Below are 21756 nucleotides of genomic sequence, written 5' to 3'. Positions count from 1 at the left end.
TGCGGTTATCCATTTGGTAAAATAAAAACGTGTACCCCACCCCTCGGTAAAACGGGTTAGATATATTCTACTATACGTACTTAAAGAGCTATCTTCCCTCCAGGCATAAATTTTAAATAAAGACGGTTCTCCGGGGCAATTTAAAATTTATTAAATATATAGTGTAGCTAGATCCTACAGTTTCCGGGGATAATACTAGCGCGCTTCTATTCTCTCCCCAGAGTTCCTCGCGAGAGAGTCATAATCATACTTTTTTTCTTCTTCTCCTTCTTTCGAGCCAGGTATCCCCTCCTGGAAGCGACCCGTATCCGACTACTATCCGTATATAGTAAGATTGGAAGAGGAAAAGCAAAAGGCCTAAAAAAAACAAGAGGAAAAAGCTGGGAGTCTCGCTTATTACCGAAGCTAAGACCACCAGAAAAGGGATTGTATCCCCGCGTAAAGCTCACACGTTCCGCGCGGTTAAGTAGAGAACGGGATGTGGCCGGGGGTGGCAGAGGGAAGATCGGACCAAAAGGATGTAAGAAGTATTAAGAAGAAATAGCAGAGAGAAAGAGGGGGGAGACACCGTGTTCTTATATTCTCTAACCCAACTGTGTTCGCGATACAAACACGAATGAAACGGCGTTCGCTTACGCATTAGTTTGGTAGATGATGTGGTCAACGTCGCGGCTATTTCTAAATTGAATTCGCAAAACACAACATTGAGGAAAGCTATACCGAAATCTTCACCATCTAATCTTCTTTTTTCTTTTGGTTACGCGAAGAAATTCACCTTTCTTACAGTCTACGACTCTATTCAGTTTAGTCACGTGGACGGAGTCACCTATCGCGCTTTTTTTCTACCAACAAAAGATTTCGGAGTAGGGAAGTGGGCATTACGAGGGTACGATGTGTCGTCAAAGTGAACCGCGCACCTTGGCGGGTGGCCGGTCCAAAAGAGAGATGTCGGAGAATCTACCAAAGCGGGGGTATTATACGCGTAGCATCCGAGAAAATGGAAGGAAATTCCCGCACAGGGAGAAAGGCCTTTATTGTTATGATTCCGTCTTCTTACGGATTTAATTTCCCCGAAGACCCACAAAGATTATTGGATTCGGTGCTGGCCTATAGCTATAGTTGAACATCCAGGTTACCCACCTCGACCATAACAGACAAGGCAAGAGAATGCTCGCGACGGGGATACGCTATTCGCTTTCGAGGTCAAATTATATAGGTTTAGAAGAGAACAGTCGCTAATATCATCGCTTCCAGCATGCATTGCTGGCTTATATACAAGTTAAACAGACGCAACCTAACATCATAAACACGGGGCCATCCGTAGATCTGATAATTTTTGTGGTTCCGTGATATTATTTTCATAACTAATACATTCTGTTATCATCTTTAATGATTAGTCTAATTTAAGTTATTGTCGTCCATATTTTGGGCGGTTTAAATCAACGCGTGGCAAAAATTGATGGATTAAATTCAATACAAGGCTTATCGAGAGCGCGGCAATAGCAGACGACGTTAATAAATACACGAAGTAGGTATGAAACCGGGATCCATTATCGCAATATCGATACGGAAATGCTTTTTCCCACCGAATACATTTTACAAGCAATCAATCGCGATCGATAAATGCAACCGTTAACCCTTGGCTCGCCAGCTTCCTAACACGCCATAGAACTCGGAGAGCTCTCCTTCCTGACTTTTTACACTGTTAGTCGGTCACAATAGAACCCATCGAGCGAGCATAATTTCCCAGAGGTAGAAAAAACACACTATTTGTTATAACCATAACGGGGAAAGGGAAAGAAATATGTACATTGAAATGATATAAACACGATGCTTCTTGAAATAGTGAGGAGTCGATACTTTTCCGAGGGATGATAAACTTTCTACTTATTTCAGAATGAGATGGCTTCATTTCCTTTCGCTTTTTTTCTTCAAAGTATCCGATCCCTCCGTTAGAGAAATATATAGAAAAACATCCGATACCGAAAACATTTACTTATTCAGTACCCGTGACAACAACAGTCTGTTAAAATATTCAAAACATCTAAAACGGAAAGTAAAAATGTGACAAATGTGGGAATAAGCTACTTTCGCTTAATCTACTTTTAAGCATATATATTTACACAAATTACCTCATTTCTCGGGCCCTCAAAATAGGTAAGGGATTCGGGGAATTTTGGTGGCAAAACTTGAAAAGCTATTGAACTATTAAATAATACGTAAATTTATAACGTAGAGGCCTGGAATTAGGGCCTCCTGCCGCGGAATTAATTCCAGCAACGAAGAGGGGGGCAGACAATTTAACAGGGAAACTATATAGTAAAGCTGAGGAATAGCGGGGCTCGAATTTTCCCTAATTTTAATTAACCATTCAGACAAGGCTTAGCGTAGGCACAGCGCCTGGGACCATTAACTAATTACATACAGGGCGCACGCCGGGCCCGACTGAAGAACTCAACTATATTCTCTGACTTTCCGTGTGCAAGCTTGGATAAATTACATCTAGGACTATAAGTGTAATCGCTTCCCGCTAACCTCAATCTTAAGAGTGTACTTGTCGGGCTCACCTTTCTCACACTATATCTATGAAATTAATATTAATTTCGAAACTACATCTTAGTATGTACAGTTATGATTCAAATCCATACTTAATTTATCTAAGGTATTCTACACCGAGGAAACACGTAAAGGTTTTACTAAAACTAAAGGGGCTCTCTATTGATTCGGCCCCAAAACAGTCGAGAAACTAAATGAAGCGCGTTATTAACAAAAGGAGGTAGGACCCCCTGGCCCCAATTTCCCCCTTCTTCCTTTTTGTTTTGGAATTAAGGAACACAAAGACAATTTGCTTCAATAATGTAACTGGACTCCCTTGATCGTATCCATTCCTCCAAACTCCCTGTTCCGTAAAAATCTGGACTTATTGGTCAAAGGAATGAATTCTGAATTTACGAAATTTTAAATGCAACAATGATTAGGGGTGGTTCGCAGCTGCGTGAGCCAGAGTTAGGTAGAGAGTGTGTGTATGTAAAATTTGATTTATTGATGGAAAGGGCTCTCAAACGCAAACAACCATCTTTTGGATTAGAAACTCTACATTTACATAAAAGTATGCGATATTAACAACATTTTGGTTTGATGTGCAAAACATCAATATAGGTTTCAATTAGAATATCTTTATATCTTTTAGTTTCTTCGCTATGAGTGAATATAAATTTGGTCATAAGTTTATCATGCCTCTAAGTACACAAATATGGGTTACAACTGGGCATCTTCTGCAGGCTACTGTGACGTCATAACTCGTATAGTGCTAAGATCCGAAGAGAGAAAATTTTGAAATTTCTGTCGCGGTGCAGCAACCAAGCGGTCGAGACGATTACTAAATTGGTCTCATGAAAAAAAATCATCCAATGGAATAAAGGAGATTTTTACGTTTCGTATAGGCAGGCATTGGGGGGGGAATGAATTTTACTTAAGCAACCCCAAAATCCCTCTCTCTCTCGTGGGATAGAGGCGGTTTCGGTCCTGAAACATTCTAAAAGGGATAAAAGAAACGCTAGGCTAGGCAGTACAATTTTGTATTAAAGTTGAGGTGATAAATGATACGGAGAGAGTATAGGGTTTCATTAAAGGGAGCCAGACAAACACTATTGCCATAGGAGTAGCAGCCATTTCTCTACTTAGAGGCATGATAAACTTGTGATTTGGTCTATAGATGATGTTCTTTCATTCTGAATTCGATAATGCAGTAGGTATTTCGAACAGGTATAAACAATGAATCCCCTCTAGAATAACATCGTTTTATACAAAAACATCACATCACAACACGACGCATTTTAACCCCGGGATAAAAAAGAAATAAAAAGAAAACAATGCAACGCTAAGCTGACATAAATATGGAACGGGCTTTTAAAAACACTCTAAGCGCTTAAAAACATTCAAAGAACAAAGATATAAAATCGAAAGACTTTCCCCATCTGGGAATACTCGACATCAGAGATGCGAAAGTAAATTAATTGGAAATATAATATTTAAGAGACTAACCCCATTGTTACAATAATTAATTCAAGAAGAAAGGGTCACTTCTAGTTAATCCATTTCCAGGAAGAATAAGAATTTTTTAAAGGAGAGTCATTTGTAATTCTAAGGAGAGTTCTACGCGCAGTTATATAGGAAAGAGTCTGAGCTAAAATTTATCCATAAACTTTAACTCCCAAGTCTCGCAGCATAAATCGTCAATTGGTGCGTAGATAAATAAGAGTTTATCTAACCCTCTCTTTCCTTAGTAGAACTTAACACCTGAAACTTTAGACAGGCGTCGAAAAATCCAAAGTTGATCCAGGGTCATACATTTCTTCCGTTTATCTGGGTGACCGTTTCCATATATTAGAAGAGAAAAACAAAAACCTTTCAGTTTCTCACAGCAACCAGTATTCGCGATTTAAAGGAATATCATAGTTAGAAGTTCAACCAAAATCTTAACGCGTCATTGGTGAAATTTAGAAACACCTAGACTCGCCCTTTATGGAAGGCAGCGCGACCTGCTCCAAGCAACCAACAAATAGTCACGGCGTAGAATAATACAACTCTCAAATATACAATGACTCTGGATATCCAGAAGGGGAAAAAAATCTAGGCCTACTTGAGAATTCATTGCCGAAATACCCTGGAAAAAAAGCTATCCATATTTTTTCACCAATCCCACCAGGATAAAGGAAAGGAAAACAAGGATGGAAGGAGAAGGTAAAATAAATATAAAATAATGTGAGGCAAGGTAAGAAAATTCAGAGAGGTAAGATTTCTCATGTTTTGGGTTTTTCTATTATAATGAAGTATAGTATAAAGATTTCTGGTTAAATATGGATTTTTCATAAAGGAATATTAAGTATAAGACGTATCAATATTATTTAAAAACAAGAAAGATCAAATATAGTCTGAAAATATTAGGTTAGTTTACCAAATATTATTATCTATAAGGCTATATTTAAAATTTGGTAAATTGCTAACTGCGTAGAATTTGAAACAAAGATTTCAAAATAACCTTAACATATTAGTCATTAAAGTCTAGAAACAAAGAGTTTTCGCGATAAAATCTTTGGTTAAAAATAGAAATTCAGCAGAAATAAAAAATAAACTGAACTTTTTTTAGGCGAAAAACTTATGATCCAGCTATTTCTCTCACGCGGAAGTTGAAGAAAATTTCTTAAAAGACCCGAGGCTGTTTCTTTGAAGATTTTGAGTGGAAAAAGAGACCCCACACTTCCACCCCTTTTTCTTCTCGAACCGAACACTCAGCATGTCAGAAAAACGCAGAATTTTTTTACCAAAAGAAACTCATCGCCGCCACGATGCATTCTTCAATTTCAAAGTAAAAAAAATTCCTTTAGTTTCGCATCTTTCAGAAAAAGAAAAAAATTCGACTGGCGATATAGTGTTCTGTTTGGTGCGAGAAATATAGCATGGAGTAAGTAACGCAAGGAGTTGAAATATACTTCGAATTAACAGCAAGTGAAACTTTGAAAGAGAAACTATGGGTAATAAACCTTTTTCAGTTCATTTCTCCATGACAGAAGTTTTTCAACGAACGGAAGAGTATTGGAAGAACTTGCGCCTTGTTATATAGTCGACACTAGAATCCATGACTCTAGTCAACTTAAAAATAGAGGGAAGAAATATCAAGCCTTCCAGCTATGTTTTTCAAGATTTCATTTTATAAGTTTCGACCTTTCGTTCAGACTTTGCAGAGGTCAAAATATAAAAATACGACAAAGCTACTACTGAGTATTGTACATTCTCGATTGGATATAGCGCTGGAAGGCAGATCAACGACATACAAACTTTTTCAGTAATTGCTACATTTGAACTTGCCGCTATCATTATTGTCCCGAAAATACAAGCAAAAAGGTTTAACATCACCTTAAAAATTTAGGGTATCACCTGGTATGTATAAAAACCTCGGTATAGAGGGGTGGTACAGACAAGAACCAGAGAAATAAATTTCGCTAAGTGCTTCCGAGACGGAGAGCTCTAGCGTTTACCGTCGAGGTATAACCGACATAGGGTACCTGTGTTATAACTATCAAATCTTAAAGTAGTAGTGGATACTGTTACCAATATTTACAAGCGCTATCTCAAATAACTTAAAATTTTTCTTTCTAATATTTTATACCGACTAAAATAGATTGAAAATTGCCCTTGCGGGAAAGTTCTCGAAAGATAAGAATAAACAAGACTCACATGAGTCCCCTTAAAGAATCTCAAAATTCTTCCAGTATAATATTTAATTTATTAGGATCGCATTAAACTACTATAACCTCTGAATGTAATATATCCATTAAATATAACGTTTAAGGAATAGCAAAAACTTTTCCTAATCTTCCAAATGAACGACGGAAAGAGAGGAAGATCTTCTTCAAAGAAGACTCAAAAAAAAAATGTGTTCACGATATTTATCTAACCAAATAATTTTCCAAACTAACCGGAGGCTGTTTTGAAACTGAACTAAGCCTACTCGATATTTACCTTATATGTTAAAAGCCCCGCGGCGTTTTCAAAGAGGAAGGGAAGTGGTAAGAAAACAAGTACTCGGAGAAGTGAGTGGTAAGGCAATTATCATTCCTAATGGAAACGGGGCGCGTTACATCACCCAATTTAACAGAGGGTTACGATCGAAACCCCCTCTATTCATCAAATATAGAATTTATATCGCTAGTAAAACACTCAATATAGATAAGGAAAATCAAGGCCTAACTGAGAAAAAGCAATCAATGTCTTGCTCGTGGGTCCGAGCGAGAACGTTCCATTTAAGACTGTTAAAAATAGTAGTGGAGGCGAAAGAAATTTGTAAACGATGTAATAAGTATTCAAATTGATACATAATATCCGTGTATATGGAGTTAATTCCCCATCAATATATACGAAAACGGATTAGCTAGTAAATGGGCGGTAACGACTGCTCGATTGTGCAGTAATTTGCTGTATCAAATACAGATTAGAGAGGACAGATTTAGCCCAAATTCTAGTCGACCGTAAAGCGATACCTGGCTCGAAATTAGCACCTACATTATGTTACGTAAAGGGAAAAGTTAGAAATTATCTTCAGTTTCGTTCGCTTAATCTTATACTGATGGTTCTTGCTCGGCTTTAAATCTAAGCCTAAATTGGGAAAATGGAGCTTGGGACGTAGAAATTCAAAGGGAATTAATGTTCGCTAATAGCCCGCCCCGCACGTTTTACTCAATTAGTGTAAATGGATGTCTTAGCTGGGAGTAACTTTTTACGTCATCAATATATCATTCTCTAATGATTATCCCTATGCAAAGATAATTAAACCTTCTCTAAACGAACGGATTATATTAATAAAATCTCGTTTAAGATACAAATCAAACAATCTATTTTCTTGATCGGATTCTGTATTGGAAATTTGTTGCAAGCAAAGTGTACAGTGACACCTCGTGGTTAATTGAAGGACATACGTATTTGTAATACACGTAAAATAATTACTTGTAGTCATTCTATACTAATTATTACTTGAAATAGGCAGCGTATTCCTAATTAATTGTAAATGGTGGAAACTAATTTCTTTTGGAGGTACAAGAATCGATCTCAAAATCGATTTTAGTTTACGCAGTATTTTAGAGCTCCATCTTAAAAGCTTGTTAATTAAGGTTTAAGTTATTTTCTTGAAATTAATTATCTCAATTAATTTAACAATGGAAAGAGCGAGTATGCAGTTCCTCGATTTAGACGGTCATTATAAAGTCTATCCTTACTCACAAAAAAAGTGATGTTTAAATACAATTGAGTCATGTTCAATACATGTGTACACCCATGGTGACAAATAAAAAACCTGACTTAATTTGAAAATGTTGGCTAAAAATAGGGATGAAAAACACAGAGATGGCGTTATAACCTTGCCAAAATGATTTCTAGTATAAAATCGATTGTGTTTTACCATAACACCATTACATCTACTCTATTTCTTCCTTCCTCCTAACCTTGTTCTCCTAGCTTGGCTAGACATAATTATATATTCGGAATTAATACACCTTGTAATAACAGCCCTGGGTCTCAGACTACAAAGGTACCGAATCCGACTGTCGTTAACTTGAATATCAAGGCCGTATAAGAAATATTTACCGGAAGGGCGCATTTAGATTACATATCTTCAATTAGTTTCCTTATAATCAAGGTAATGAGGATTCCGTCTAACATTACATAGACTCTAGACACGTCTGGTCAACATACTTTACGTCTCTCTAAGGTTTAGTTGATTGAATAAAAGGATTTCAGTAGACAATATATTGCCAGACTGGTCAGAATACCAAAAACTATCCATGGACAATTTGGCTCTATGTAATTTCCCCTTAATAAGTTTCAGATATGAACGGGAATGCGGGGAAATTACTTTTTCAAACAATTATAAAAGTTAACGCAGAAGCAAAGTGATCGCGGTTGTTAGGAAATGTTAGTGGTGGCCAAAAACAAAATAGCCGTACTTGAAATAGACTTACAGCTCTTACATCTCTTGGGATGACGAGGACATAGTGGTGGAATGGTGCGTGATAGAGCATCTTCTTCTCTTCATCCCATCCTTGTTTGCCATGGGAGTAAATTGAATTTTCCATGGTCCGGTCGAACGTCATTAGATTTCAGGGCGAACGTAGAAGAGAGCGGGGTCGTCGCCAATATCTCCGAGTTCCACCTCACACGGAGTCCTTTCAATTGAACCATAGGTGGGCGACGATGTGCCAAAGCCCCAGTCGTGATTCGACCCGAATATGGAAATCTCTAGATTAAGGGAGAGAGAATAATGGGGTCTCTTAAGAAAGGTCCTAGAACTCGACGTACAGCGACGTAATTGCGTAACGTCGGATTAAACTGGATTCCACGTCGCGCCATGGCATCGACGGACGGACCAATTGTAAGCATTTCCCTTTAAAGGGAAGATGAAAATTATAAAACCTTGGGAGAAATACTAACATACATACTGCTAGTTTATTAATATTGCTTTGTTTTGCTATTCCTTTGAATTAGGATCTAAGACAAAATTTCACCTTGGTTTTGATAGGCATCCACCCGGTTGCCTGGATTTGAAACAATAGACCAATGGAATATGGTTTAAATTCATTCCATGGACCATGGAGAATGGATAAAATATATTGGTCTAGACTGAACAATATAAAACTATAAACGAATCTACGGGCTTTCTAGTCAGTATAGTCTCTAGCTTAATAGATGAAGGAACAGAGGATTGTTCGCAATTTGGCGGTCTTAACACATACTCTTCGATAATATTTCATCAACCAGCCAGAAATAAATTAAAATTAAAGTTAAATATACTTTTAAACAACGGAAGATGACTGGAAAAATCTCAGTCCCTTAGTTTGGAGAAGCGAGAGTCAGTTTCTGATATGAAAACTTTCTGGGAATGACTTTAGATCATTCATTGGTGTAAGTTATAAAGCAAGTCCATCCGAGCAATTTGGAGTTACGAACGATATCGTTGCGAATGAAGCGTGATGAAACCTGGATAGGTTATTAGAATAATGCGAGCAAGGGGGGTTTAACCGACAAATTCTGGATGATACGAAATGTGTGGCGGGGAATGCTTATTCGCGTTGAGTTGAAATATAAGCAATTAGTAAAACTGGTCTATCGAGAATTTGAAACCAAGGCGCGCTGGTGAGTAAAGTGGGCGGCCAGTTTTGTTTGATTACAATTAATAGCTTTAATATCGCTATCCCCGATCTTTACTATATATTTAAAACCCAACGGTGTATACTGTATATTAGCTCAGGGGAAATTCGCAATTTTACGTGCGGATATAATAGCAACGACACGAAAAGCCCTTTTCCGATAGTGTTGTCCAGATAGTATGTTGAACAGAGTCAACAGAGAAGGGGAATTTTCCTTGCATTCGCTCGAAACCATCGAAACCATAAATAAAAGTACTCCCTCTATGTTAAGTGCATTCGGCTTCCATGGGTGAATTTTGTTTTTCTTATCTAAATCGCTCCGAAAGCGACGTTGAAAAGGGGGTTACCTGTGTGCTTTTTTTATCGATTACAGTTGTGTTGATTCTTAGTCGTACCTTCAATTATGATATTCGGTTCTACTTTTTTTAGAACTAAAATTGCCCATTCGTTAATTCGGATAATTATAAAATAAAAACAAAAGAAAATCCGTTCTAAAAATTAATAATACACGTAATTACGTTTAATTTAATCCCCTACATCGAGTAAAAACTACCGTATATAACTAACTTGTCATAACTTTGCGATTTTCAAACATTTAAATAAATAGGGAAACGCCTTAATTGCCGACGTGACATTCTAAATTTTCTGTAAGGCAAAATTACACAGTTATCGAGAAAATGAGCTACTAAAGAATAAAACCAACTAAAGACCCTCAACGACTACACATGCACAGTCAATGTAGAAATTAACTCTATCAATCTCGCTACATTTAACGCGGATGTCAAAAAATAAAAGGCAAAATTTACAAATAGCTTTCGAGTGTCAAGTAACGCGAAATTATGAATATATTTGATATTCTTTTAACCTATTATGTACGCGAATATGACAGGTCTAATATGTTCGGATTAATCTATTTTAGGAAATAGTGGTACTCGGTGATAGATGCGGTCGTCTATTCGGCGCGTACAAAAAGAGGGTTGAACTTTTTTTGATTAATAACATGTTAATATCTTGCACACGGAAGCGTTCGATAACTAAAACGGAGGTCCGAAGGAACGTGTCTTTCGGCAAGAAGAAAATGATTCATAATGCTCTATAAAAAGGTCGCTCGAAAAAAGAAAAAAGTTCGAGGAAAAAAAAAACAAAATGGAAAGTTATAGGTCTACTGATTATTAATCTGGGGAAGAGAAAAAAGGAAGCTTTATGGAATGGAACAGCCTCGGGACGTGAGATCGTTGGAAAATCCGAGTTTACCGAAATTTAACCAATAAGGAAAGAATAAGCCATTTTCTAAGAATATCATTTCCGTAAATCTTCTATTCCCGCTTTCCCTGTATTAGTTCAGAATTTCCGGAACCAAATTACTAACGATTTATTTCCAGAAAAGAGAAGTCTAGTTTCCTCATAGGCAAATCTAATATTAAAATGTTTTAAAACAAAGGAAAAATACAGAGGGAGACCAAAATAACCTAGAAAACCCGTTCTTCATATTTCTCTATGCATGAGAGGTCGGGCATTTCGTTACAATAGATAATTTGAAGTGAATTGAAGGGGACGTAGTGTTAAGTATTCGACCCCTCGAGATATGCCCCGGAATAATTTCACGAGTAAACAGTATAAGTTTGAAAATATTTTCCTCTTTCTTTATAGCGAGGAAAGTTTTCGCGGGCGTCCGGAATCCAAAGATCCTGATTTAGTCGCCGTAAAATTCTATAGCTTCCACTAAAAATTTAAAGAATTCATAAATTTTAAGCCTGGAAAAGTGGTCTTTTGGATATTTTTATATTTTGCTTAACGCCTTTCCTCCTTGGGAACGGTAGCGTATTTATTTCAAAGGCTTTATCCCAAGTGTAAACATTTTGGTCCCTTTTCCCAACTTTTAAATACTCCATTAACTGACAAACATTTCATATTAATCTCCACTCCTTAAGTATGAAGCTTGACTCGATACTATCTGGACCAGAAGCTTGTTAGTAGAGGTTTAAAATAACAAACCCGGTTTTAGTTTACGATAGACCAGCAACTACTTTCGTTTTTAAGCATGGCATTTAGTTAAAGAATTACAAGATCTACCCTTCTAAATTGTAATTATTTAATTTCTACGAAATTGCTAGCCACGAACTGATGGTTTCCATCATCCGTTTATGATAGAAGATATAGTTTTACTTCAATTTACCAACTTTTATCTGCAGAAACATATTTATACAAAGGAGCTAAAATTGCTATACCTTGGAAACTAAGCATAGCATCGGTGAAACGGAAGAGAGTTTACAGAGTTTTGGAAGGCAAAATTGGCGAACGACGCGTAATATAGAACAGGGAGAAGTCGTCGCTGAGAAAACCTAATGAGGCGAAACTTCCAATTTCCGGTTCAAGTTTTCGAGAAGTCGAACGTAACTCGTTCGAAGATACGATAATAATGAATTTTGAGAAAGAAAAAAAGATTTCCATACGTTGGATTTGAATTTGGAAATCTAGAATGGGAATCTGGTCATAAAGAGAGACTAAAGATAACTTTTGACAAAGTTAAACTACGCACATCACAGGATAATGCACGGAAAACCACAAAACCCTGAAAACAAGCCAACAATTGTGTCAGATATAATCTCAGTCCTATAACTTCTAATCAACTTGAACACTAATTTCAGCCCATAATTTGTATCATGAACTATCATCCATATACGAAAAGCCAAATGCACTCGCGGATGGACTCGACTGGAGCAATTTTTCATCCATTTTCTTTCCCCTCCTCCGTAACCTTTCGTTTATTAATCTCAATAGAGAAACCTCATTATTTTCCATGAGATTTATTAATTTTTCCCTTACGTAACCAACCGAAGGACGAAGTAAGCCAAAATACCCAATAACAAGATGGGCTCATGAAAGAAGCCACATCGGACCGTTCTTCACAGGCGTACAGAATATTTGAGTGAATAGCCCCTCAATGCACACCTTTAATAATGCTAAAATTATTACCGGCAACCCACACGTAACCTTTAATAAGTGAACAGAAATTCTAAGTGATTATATATAGACTATAATAATACGCCTCCTACTACAGGTCAGGTCAAATTAATAACTTCATCATAGATATACATCATACAATGTGGCTAAAAAAAAACGTTACCAAAGACTTCAGCAGTAAGTAATAACCATAATAATCCTGAGATGGGGTTCAAGAAGAAGTATAAGAAAAAAACTGGAACTAAGCAGGAAGCTATGCATTAACTTGTAAGAGAAACAAGGAATTGAGAGCGGGCGCCTGACTTTGGATCAAAAAACACCACCGTAGATATATAATGCAGTGTGAATTTCGTGTGGTAGACGCGTCTAACGGTATAGCTGGAAGAGATGGGATACGATAAAATCATCAAGGCGAAAATGCAAAAGCGACAACAGCCCGAGGTGTTACACAAAGAAAATGCAATGCATTATAAAAATGTCGTATCTCCAAGAAAATGGGTTTCGGAGATAATTGAAAGATGCAGGTTTGAAAGTGTGACAGTCCTCAACATTTGACACTGGGGGAAAATTAGATAATAGGTAAAAAGTGTCTTCTAGCGCAAATTGTCATCCACGATTCAAACTAAGATTATTTAGTAAAATCACAGAGAGTTCGAAAAATCAAGCTTTTTAGGGATATGACAAACTTCTGAGATACGTGAGATATGATATTTTTACGCTGACGTTACGACATGCTAGTGTCCTCGCTTCAGAGCAGAGCGCGCTCCATTTGGGACAGGAGAAGAGAAAAAAAGAGTAAAAGGGAAAGTAGTCTATAGCTAAGAGATCCTTAAGCATATGAGAACGTCAAGGGCTTGATAAATAATAGACTTATAAGAAATAGTAACATCGGCCTAGCTGAATAAATCACGCTAGGGGCCATTGTTCAGCGCGAGCGGACAATGAGAGAGAGAAGCTAAATTATTATTCTTCTTCCTGTTCCAGGGGACGTCCTTGGGACGTTTCTGGTCCCGAGTGACTCTCATTCCCCCCGTCCCCAAGCTCGAAAAATATGGAACGCTGGAATCGTTACTCAAAAGGGAGCCGTGCGCGTTGACTCTGTAGCTAGCGATGAGACACAAAAATCTACTTATTCTTTCTTCCATCGCTTTGGAAGTAATCCGGAAGTAGATTTTTATCTTAACTACGTTTCGGCTGCTCTCTTGCAATAGAAGGAAACAGAGATAAAAAAGATAGATCGAATACGAAAAGAATCATTAGCGAGATTAAGTCAGAACCAGGGCACCAAGACCGCCGTAGTAAAAGCTAAATTTCATTTTTAAAATTAAAATTTTAAAGCAAGGCCTGTAATCCGTTATCTCATTTGGGGTATTATTTAGTTAAAGTTCATATGCAAGTTTTGGTTCGTACTTTATTATTTTACGATATCACGATACTTTACATTTTAAATATAAATTTCTGTTAGCGGGAAATTATTAACTTAACTTAATTAAATTAAATATAATGATGCTTGCATGTGGACAGAAAAATTATCTCTGGTTTACAAACGATTACTGGCTGGCCTTCGTCAAGGGTCAAAGCGTGTATTCATCAATTAAAACAATGTTTGTTTTTTCTTGTCTCTCTCTCCATCTTTCCTTTACTCTTGAGCTTCCCGAAAATATGTGGAAAAGGATGGATGAAAATTTACAGCAACGGTATCGACTTAAATACATATCCGCATTTTTTTAATGAAAGATGTCATCAATCATCTTCAGAAAACCAGAACAAGACGGATAGTGCGAGACACGAGGAGGAAGAGAAAAAGAAACGAAAGACGGTTGTATAAAATGTTTTCCTCCACGCTAATCGTTGTTTAAGTTTCAATGGCTTGACTTCAAATTGCATTTACTTTCATTGTTTGAGAAACAATTTAATCTTAAGCCTGGACGGCATCTTCTCTCTTAGCGTTATTGTAATGCGTGGTAAACATTTCTACAGGCGCTGATAGGAAAAGAGTGTGAAAGTTTCATCCTATATGATATATTTCCCTCAGAACTCCAATATTTATACAGACCTGCCGTAAGTAGTAATAACAACTGACACTTTCCCTAATAATTATTGTAAGAAGTGTCCCCAGAAAAAAAATAAAAATCAGAGACAACCGCCTCTTAAGCACGTCGAGCGAGGTGGCTCTAGATGATTTCGTTCGTAAGTTACGTTTGAAGCGAAAATTAATGGAATGAGACCGAAAGAAACCACCCCTTTCAAAATGTTATCGTTCTAAAAGAGGTTGGGCGACCAGGAGGGGGAGGAAGAGGGGTAACGTTCAAAAAAGAATGGGAGGACTTTATTAATTAGAGAGCAATCGCACGGAGGATAGAAATGAAAACCATGAAACAGCTAGCGTTGGAAGAAATTAATGAATCGAGATTCTTCAATTTGCGCGCCATAGAAACCGAGTGTTGGGGAGGTTTGTCCGAGATTTTGGGGACGGGAGGGGGGAGCTCAACCCCCTTGAGCGTCCATTCCTTTATACGGATGAATGAACGACTATTTTGGAGGAAGAAACTCCAGGTCGTTATTGAGCAGGTGCCCTGAAGGCGAGCTTGTGATTATATAAAAAATTAGAGAAGTTATAAGGATGCGAAGTTGGTTAGATGATGTAGGTGCCTTGTAAGAAGAAAGTAGATAGGCGTATAAAAAACATATGGAAGGTTATAACATTAGTTTACAAATATTTTAATTTAGATACCATGCTTCTACAATATAACTGGACATGATCGCAATTCCGATCGTCTATATTTCTATCTCAGGAACAAGCTCATACGCGGGGGTGGACCTATAGAAAGAACTCGAACAAAGTTTAACTTGTTTAGAAAAGGACGTGTTTCTAACGCGAAAGAGTCTATGCCAGTGAAAAGCATTGGCGTTGGCTGAACGTGCTCGGAAGCGTGGCTCGAAACTCATTAATTGTATACGGGGCAAAAGCTCTAATCGAAAAATCGATACTACGTCATTTTTCTATTCACCCCTTTCCCTTTTTCGGGGAGTTTCGAGAAAGAGAGAAAGCGTCTCCTGTATCGATACAGCGGGATCCCCAGTACCCCGGGTAGAGAGGGCGGACGCCCAGAAGAGAGCTACAGCCCACAAGGCCTTGCTGGCTTTCGGACTATAGAAGGAAGAGCCTTAGAGAGCCTCAGGAAAAAAATGAAGGCAAGCAAAATCGATCTAAGAGGCGCTGCCCCACTTCCCTAGGAACCACTAATGGACATTGCGAAGCTTGCAACGGGACTGGAATGTACCGCTAGGTATAAAGGAATTAGAGCGGATATTAACCATAAATACCGTTCGTAAAATAGGAAACTTCGTCATTCTCAAACTAATTTGCACAAGGCATCCAACCACAATATAATATTTGTATATCCTGTCCTATTAAAGATGTACGGTCCATGAACCACCATCGGAGAAGAGAGAGAGAGAGAGAGAGAAAAAAAAGGATGAGGAAAAGTATGACCTCTTATATTGGAAGGCAACCTTAGGCGGGTCCCTCACCCGAAGAGTAAGGAACGATAGGAGAGGATAAAATAAAGACCATGGATGTACGTCCATCTATAAAGAGGGTCGGCCAGGCTGGATTACGGTATGGGGAATAAACGATTATCTCGCGCCATATAGAGGTTAACCCTTTTTAGATATCGTATTTACCTTTCTAAAAATATACCCTGGTTTGAGTTACGGACTAACTGTTGATAAAAAGAGAAATGAAGTAATAGACTTAGGAGCCCTAAGAAGTGAAATTTCCTATAGGGAAACATTGAGTTTTCCCCATCCATTTTAACTCCAATTACTCGGTTCCTACGTATATTTTGAGATAGAGTAGGTAAGTCCATAATTCTGTAACACCTAAAGTTCTATAATTATACTCTTTTTCTTAAAGTTAAACATTTGAAATACGTTATGTTAATTTTGAGTTTATATACTTTTAGAGAGGTTCCATTTCCAGTATTTTGTAAAATTTTCTAAACTAATTTTCAAAGAGCTCTATGGGATATTTAAGATAACGTTAACGCTTCCAAACACATCAGGAATCATTCATTCAATAGGAAATGAAAGCGGTATTCTCCGTTCTGTTTCGCGAAACGAAATTTAACTTAGATGCAATTTCGTTCTATTTTATTTATTTTTCAAAACCAGCCATAGGGTCCGCTAGTAAATTCGCAAAATGAAATACAGCGTACTGTTTCCATTTCTTTAAAGGGTCTTTTAGGTGCATGAAAGTTTCCCGGGGTAAATAAAACGCCGATCATGTTAAATTTGTCCGAAGTGTAGAGTATTATTTGTAATAGTCTCCCTTAAAAGTTGCTACGTTTGAAGCAACTTTCGTAGATTGGAATATGAGCACGAGCACGGTACTACAAAACTTGCGAGGTCGAGGCTGAATACTTCGTTTTTCACGCTTCCGAGAATCATTTTCCGGGGAAGGAGGAAAGAGTTTAAAAAGTGAATTTTCGCTATTTTCTGCCTCATTTTTGGTAAAAGAGAGAAAAAGGAAAAGCGTGAGGTTCGTTGTTACAATTCGTTTCCAGCCTTTCAAAAAGATCTTCGGTTAAATTTCAATCAACTAAATGGGAAAAGCCATCTCAAAACTAAAGCGAGAGAATTCAGCTCTAAAATACGCGCGAAACTCGTTCGGCAGAGCGAAAACAATTCGAATGTTTCCCTCCGTTTCTGGGTTAGGTTTTTTATCCTCATAGACAAAAACGCAAGAAGAAATAAGAAACTTAACAATACTTTTCAAAAATTTAAAATTAATGGAAACGGTTTCGCTAATGGATTAATTTTAAGCCTTAATTAACTTTTATTACTGTAAAGTACGCGAGAAAACGACGTCAAGGACGTCATAGCCCAAAATGATTTTAAATATGTCTGCTAATTAAAATGACACTGGAAAATCCTACAAGGATTTGTAAGTCCAAAATATCTGTTCAGATGATAAAGAAACAGGCTTTGAAAATCGTAAGTAGAAAATATTTGAAAGAATCCTAAGGAGATTTTTCTTATATTCATTTTCTAGGGTTTTCAACGTTTCAAACAGTGATTTCGGCACCCAGCTCTTATAGTGAGTGTTTCATGAATATTTGTGGCTGTTCGCTTGGTTACCTGGGTACACCATATTAATCTATTCCTAAAAGCCGTTCTATCGGAAACTTCCCGAATCTTTCCTTACCTAGCTAACCTCTTAAACCACCTCCAACCTTTTCGGTACCAATCTATTTGCATAGAAATAGGATATTAAAAAGTTTTGAAGAAGAATTTGTCTTTCCAAAAGAAGCTAGACCAATAAGGACGCCGTGTTGGGTTATACGAGAAATCAAAGGAACAGTATCAGGGTCTAATAATGATAGCTCAATAGTAAAACTTGAAAGGAGAAATTTCTGAGACCTGAGATCGACCCTTAAATAAAGAAAAATCCTTCGTATATTTACAACTATTGCAGGAGTTGCAGTGAGAGTTTGAAATAGAATTTCGTAATCGGCAAATATTTGAATTTTAATGAAAGGGGTTTGAAAACTATATAGTCTTCCATTTTCTGTTCAAACAAAAAGGAACGAGTTAGATTGAGCAAACTATAGAACTCTAAAAGAAACTAATATAATTTAACTCAATCACCCAGACTTAACGAAAGAGAAGTATCGACGAGAAAATTTCGCTCCTGAAATATCGAAACCTATCAAACAGAAAGACGTTATTCTATAACGTCTACGATATTAGAGATCCTTGCTAATATATACATATATTTTAATTTTCGAAAGTGCACATCGGTTGTTATCAACACGAAAAGTATGTATGTATTTCCTTATATTTTACATTAAAGTTAGGCATACATCTAGCTTCTCTGATCTCTTCATGAATGTCATAATTTCACGCACCAAAAACCCAAAAACTGAAAGTCCAAGAAAAATTCAAAATTCTATAAAGAAAAAGGAACCATTTTTCGGAATAGAGTCTCAGAGGGATTGTAAAAGAGAAAGGAAAGTACGTATTCTTTCTAAAGTAGTTTCGTAGTTTGCTTATATTTCACTTTCCCTTTTATTAAGAATTTTAAATACTTTGGAGGGAAGCTTACTTTTGACCCAGGCATTTAGCTTTTCTCATATAATTGCTATAGGGAATTTTCCTTAAGCCAGGGGTAGAATTTCATCCGAGTTTTCCGCTCCGTCGAAACTTTTAAAGAGTGGCGGGGGTTGGTTTGCAAACTCAAAACAGAAATAGATGGGAAGGCATCCTCGTCTGTCTAATCAATTAAAAGACTTCCCATTAAAAGCTAATGAGCTATGATAATGGCTTAAAATTCGAACAAATCACGACCGAGGCCTTAATTGGGGACTCTCTCTCTCTTTCCTCGAATTGGTCCTCCTTCTTTCTATATCGTGGGCGGAAAAATTGAGAAATCTCTAGGAGAAACCGGGGAAAAGCAGACACTATTCGAAACATAATAATAAGAGGGAAAGGCGCCCCAGTTTCACTTCGTATAGAAAAGCCACCATCTGTAAAGGAAAGGGATCAACTAGGGGCCGAAGAGACCTAACATTTACTATCTCAACGGGTAACAAAAATAAACTATACACATATTACGAGAAAAGATCCAGAAAAACGAACAATAATAAAATGAGACATTATTCTCGAAACGCGACAACGACTTTATGCCAGAATTTCCCGAAAATATCATTATAATTGGGTTTCTTTTGCCTAATTATAGGTAGACTACAGTTTTGTTTTACACTATTCTAGCAAATTAATGTGTTTTTCTTCAGGAAATAGGCCGTTTAAAGTTTCAGCTTTCCCCTTCAGTATCGAGATAGGTTAATAACTAATAAACACTCTTAACTCTTTCCTTATTCGAGCGTATTAGTTAAGGCTGCGGATTAATATTAAATTTAAGTCTAGCGTCAGCCTATTTTTTTAGAAAAATATTATTAATAATTTTTAATCTTCTAGCCGTGACAATGATTGATAGCTTACTGAATACAAGTAACTAATTTTTAAGTTTTACCGTAATCGAAAAAATCAGAAGGAAATGAGAAGAAAAGGATTATAGTACTCAGCAAAAATTACTATCTCGAATTTATATTGGTGTTAATTAATTTCTTAAAGTATGTTTAGATATTAATTTTCATTTTCATTTAAAATCATAACATAGTCGACTGATATTTTTGCTTGAGCAACGTATTAAATTTTCGAGAAGGACATAGGCAAGCCGCGCCCGTTTTTACCAAAATTAAGGCAGGAGCCTAATGCATTTTCCCGTCTAAGGAAAACTTTTAGAAGATTAAACTCTGTCCACAGGAAAGTGGGGGAGATCAGCTTATAGTAAACTGGAGCGACGTTTGACACGGTATTAAGAAAATTTGTGAAAATTCAAGTCACTTTTAAATCCATGGTAGATTCGGGGTTTTTGGGCTTTCTTGTGGGTTTTTGAATGTACTCTTAACGTTGCTACGTTAACCGCAGTACCAATTTCATCATTTACGGTAGAAAGGTGCCACAAAAGAAGTATCAATTTCAATGCATTTTTAAAGGAAGATAATTAAGTTCCAGAATATAACCCCATTGAACTCCGAAACATTTATAATATAGCTTATCTAACTTGTTTTCAAGCAAAAGCAACAACATCCCGGTGTAAAGCAAGCTACATATAAATTTCTTATATTGGTTCGCTATTGAACTTGCTACAATCTAAGTGCAGCCCAATTTTCTTATTATTATTATTTTTTTAATCTACGAGTTGGCTGGGGACTGTTTAAATAGCAAATTAGGAAAATAAGCAAACATGCACGTTCCCGGGGACCTGTCCCCGTCCCGTCTTGATTTATTAGGATTAACAACTAAAAGGAAGAAAACCTTAAGGAACGTAGAAAACCGGAAGATAGGGGAAGAGGAGACTGTGCATTTTTCACTAGGCACGCGTCCACACAAGGGGTAAAAAAAAGAAACTAACCTTAAGTTATCAATGCATGTTGCTCATGGTTCCCACAATGTTACGTTGAGAAAAGCATTTCATAGCTTCGAAATAATTTATTTGTTGGGAAATGGAAGTTACTGGAAATAGCGTGGAGGAAGAAATTTGTAAAGCTAATCTCAGGAAGCGAGAGAGAGAGAAAGAGGTAAGTGTAAGAGTTTTGCCACCCTGAGATTCTAGGAAAGAAATATTTCTTTTTCTATTTTCTAGCTATGCAAATGAGGAAGGCTCTTTGTGGTAAAATAAATCTTAGATAAAAAAAAATAAAATAAAAAAACCATGGGAAATAAATTCCCATCAAATGGGTTTGGTTTAGTTCAAAGTAAGGGAAAAACTTAAGATGTGGCGGCCACTCTTTCCAATTCATCTGCATTGGGATAATTTGTTTTCTTTCCTTTATACACACATTCCCATTTTCCTTCATTTGAAAAACCCACAGCGAATATATTTTACTAATGGCCCCTCCCTTTGCACTTCGTGTAGCGTATGAGCAAATTAAATGAAATAAAAAATACTTCTAGGGTTGTTTCTTTTTTCTAACATTAAGCCTTAGCGTTAATTATATGCGAAATAAAAAATTAGTTACTGTGTAGTGTTTTTCAACCCATTTAAATATCTAATCAATTTAACACAGAATGGTAGCAATTTAATTTAAAAAATTAAAATGATCTTACCAGTTTCTTTCTTTTTGTAGATGTGATGGTTTAGCATCCATAATTACATTCTTGATTGAGAGTGACGAACTGACGATTGGATTTGGAAATTGCGTGGCTGATATAATACAAAATCACCTGCAATAAAAATAATATTTTTTAAATGAAAAAAAAAAAATTAAACTACATTGACTTAATTACAATTAAAATGGTTAGAATTTGAATTAAGTTAACCAAATTCTAGTAAATAAGTTTAATTAAATGAGAAAAATTATTATTTTTAGCTCTTCATTGATTATTAACGAATTCTAAGTAAAATAACCTTTGTTCCAAAATTGCCGGATTATACGTCCAAAAATAAATTTCCCTTTTCAATTAGAATAAATCAAATTAAATAATTAGTATAATTTAATTAGAAACACTGTATCTCATACATTTC

At 36.6% G+C, this 21756-nt stretch overlaps 1 protein-coding gene across 2 annotated transcripts in view; it reads right to left on the bottom strand.

Moving 5' to 3' along the window:
* Positions 1–21756, bottom strand: part of LOC149661414 (uncharacterized) — a 318208-nt gene that overhangs the window by 237866 nt on the left and 58586 nt on the right. For both annotated transcript variants that reach the window (XM_089842931.1, XM_089842929.1), the window contains exons 2-3: positions 21339–21455; positions 8514–8790 (exon numbers count right to left, since the gene is read on the bottom strand). The gene's annotated coding sequence lies outside the window, so the exon portion shown is untranslated. The remainder of the gene's footprint in view (positions 1–8513; positions 8791–21338; positions 21456–21756) is intronic.

The sequence above is a fragment of the Phalangium opilio genome, unplaced genomic scaffold (genome assembly GCF_054372755.1).
Source record: "Phalangium opilio isolate 3A_F unplaced genomic scaffold, DU_Popi_V2 ptg000070l_1, whole genome shotgun sequence".
In the NCBI taxonomy this organism is placed as follows: domain Eukaryota; kingdom Metazoa; phylum Arthropoda; class Arachnida; order Opiliones; family Phalangiidae; genus Phalangium; species Phalangium opilio.
Note: the sequence above shows the minus strand (reverse complement) of the source record. Positions and strands in the feature narration are given on the sequence as shown.